Here is a 3,138-nt window from a genome sequence, read left to right on the forward strand (position 1 = left end):
TTCAGAGGCACAGAGTTTAGCAGAGAAGGATGGAAAATGGATCTGGCAGAGAGCTGGTAGAAAGTAACTGGCAAACTTACAATAGTGAAATATTGGGAACCCTGATCCAATAATAGGGGAATGCTTAAGTAAATGATGGTATTAACCATTCTCTAATTAAGTAAATAATGGTACTCAAAAGACCGTTATGAATTCAAGGAGCATGGGAGACAGCAAACAACTCCATCTGGGAGAGTGAATTCAGGGGAAATTTTCTCAAAAATCTAAGCTAAAAGTGCTTCTTTGCTGCCTAAGCAAAGTTTCTTATATTTTTGCTTATTACAAAAGCAACACATATTCACTATAGGAAGCACACACATAACAGAAAACCAAATATCTACAATTTCACCTCTAGCCCAAGACCACTATCAATATCTCAGTGTGTTTACAGCTTTCCAGATCTTTTTCTATGCGTACATACACATGATTATGTCGTATTTGAGATGATAACATAGATATGCTTTTCTTAATGTAATAAATCACGAATACTATCTCACGCAATAAATATCATTCTGCAACTTTTTAAAACATTTAAAACTTTTAAAATACTTGTTTCCTCATATCTGGTTGTGACTAATTTCTCTCCTCAGACATTTAGCATGCTTTCTTTTTTGGCTATTACCAAATGCACTAGGATGAACTTTCTTGAAGTCTACTCTTTGTACACATTACTGCCTTCATGCCAATTTCAGTCCACAGCCTGTTTTTCTACAGCCCTGAAGCTAACAGCTCTCATATTTTTAAAGGGTTTTGAAAACAAAAGCACACACACAAAGAAGCAACAGAAACATATGTGGCCTGCAAAGCCTAAAGTATTTATTATCTGGGCTCTTACAGAAAACATTTGTCAATTCCTGTATTATGAATTCCCAGAAATGCAGTTTTTGAGGCAAAGGGTGTGAACATTTTTTGAGGCTTTTACTGGGTTCGGCCAAGTTGCCCTCTAGAAACACTGAAGTAACTTATATCCTTCTCAGTACTGAGCTTGGTGGTTGACAGAGAATCCAAAGCAGGCTCCATGCTGTCAGCACAGAGCCCAATGAGGGGCTCCAACTCACTAATGGTGAGATCATGACCGGAGCCGAAACCAAAAGTCAGATGCTTAACCGACTGAGCCACCCAGGTGCCCTGCAAACTGCAAATTTTTTGATAGTTTTTACTTGTCTTTTACCTTTATGGGTCTTTTTGATGAAAGAAATTAAAAATTCTATAGTCAAGTCTGTCGCTTTTCCTTTGTAATTTTGCCCTTTGCTCCAAGCTTACTTTCAGATTAAAAGCAATTCACTTATATTTTCTCCTTGCACTTTTAAGACTTCTAAAAAATTTAAATCTTTTAATCCTTCTCAAATTTAGAGTCTGAGGAAGATATTTAAAACACCAATAGGTAATAGAATGGGAGTCACATTGCTGGGTTCAAATTCGGCCTCACTACACATTACATGTTTAAGTAAATGACCTAACCTCTTAGGGTCAGATTTCTTTTTAAGTGGAAATAACAATAACACCTACCCCAGGACTGATTTAAGAAAGAACAGCTATACAACACAAAAAGCACTTAGCATAGTGCCCTTAGCTATTATCATAGTAGCTAGAGAATCTGGCCCGCAAAAGAACTTGAGTTGTCCCACGCTAGAGACCACAGAAGCAGGCTAGGAGCAGAAACATGAGTTCAGTCTGGGAGATGGAAAGTTGTAAGCTCTATTTCCTGGACTATGAAAAGTTGAGTGTTGCCCTGGACTCCTGTGTTGGTGGTTCCTCACAGCCCAGGGAACAGGGGACCAGGCGTTGACAACTCAGGAGGCAGTCTTGGGTGCTTTTGGAAAATACAGTTAAGAAAACCTGCCAGCTGGAACTTTAAAACAGAGCTGCTAAATTTCTAGCCATGGAGTGAGTTACAGGTATGTAGATATTGGTCTCCTTGGTCCTCCAGGTGGAAGGGCCCGGTTATGCCTGCAGAAGGAGCCTGTTTTGTTCACCCTGTTTGGGGCTGTATCATTTCCTAGCTGTGCCAAGAAGTGAAAGGAAAGGGCAGAAGGCCCAATGCACTCACAGACAACATTCAGTCGGTTGGGCCAGCTGCCAGGCCACCTTCTACTCAAAATTTCATGTTGCTTTTTAAAAATTTTGAATCCACCCCCAATTCAAAAATATTTAAAAAAATTTTTTATATATTTGAGAGAGAGAGAGAGAGAGAGAGAGAGAGAGAGAGCGAGAGCAGCAGGGGAGGCGCAGAGAGAGACAGGGAGACAGAGAATCCAAAGCAGGCTCCAGGCTCCCAGCTGTCAGCACAGAGCCGGGACACGGGGGCTTGAACCCACTAACTCTGAGATCATGGCCTGAGAGGAAGTCAGATGCTTAATTGAGCCACACAGGCGCCCCTCAAAACCATTTTTAAGGCATCCTGAAAACCACAGTTTAAAGGGTTTTTAGAGAGAGGGGTTCCCTACCTATGATGTGCTTCCTGTCAAGGTGGCCCTAGGCCCACACCTTATAAGGCAAAGGCCAGGGAGACACCGCCTTGGTTTGGAGAACAACCAGCACACTTGACATTTCTATTAGAATAGTGGGACCCGATTGTCACTGGCAGGAAGTCTATGTTCAGAGCTGCCGACCCGTCTGTCAAAAACCCTGAATCCCCAAAAGAGTACGGAAAAATGGAGCAGGAGGATTTCACAAACGAAATTTGTGGGCGGCCGCAAGGAAAGAACAAAAACAGCGGGTTAGGTGACCCGGGGGCCTTTTCCTCCTAGCGCCCCTGCTCCCTGAATCATCATGCTCTACTTGTGACGTCGCAGACGCTTGGCCCCGGCGGGCGTGGGATGCCCTCGCCGCCCCGGGAGCCTCCAGGCGTCACCGCGTTTCCACGCCGCGGTCCCGCGTGGGCCGCGGGGGGGCGGCGGCCCCGCGGATGCTGACGGTCCGAGAGCCGGGACGAGCGGGGCAGCGAGCACGACGGCGCGCTTCGCGGTCCCCTCGAGCGCCCCCCGCGGTGCCGCGGACCCCAAGCCCTCGGGCTAAGCCTGCGGCCAGCCGCCTGCAGCCCCTCCGCCAGCCTCCGCGCCCGCCGCCGCCTCCGCCGCCACCGCCGCATTTTCCTCC

At 45.8% G+C, this 3,138-nt stretch overlaps 1 protein-coding gene across 1 annotated transcript in view; it reads right to left on the minus strand.

Annotated features, from left to right (window-relative positions):
• The window catches only part of HIBCH (3-hydroxyisobutyryl-CoA hydrolase), a 111,612-nt gene that overhangs the window by 107,878 nt on the left and 596 nt on the right, over positions 1–3,138 (minus strand). The gene's annotated exons all lie outside the window — the stretch shown is intronic.

This window comes from Lynx canadensis, chromosome C1 (assembly GCF_007474595.2).
Source record: "Lynx canadensis isolate LIC74 chromosome C1, mLynCan4.pri.v2, whole genome shotgun sequence".
In the NCBI taxonomy this organism is placed as follows: domain Eukaryota; kingdom Metazoa; phylum Chordata; class Mammalia; order Carnivora; family Felidae; genus Lynx; species Lynx canadensis.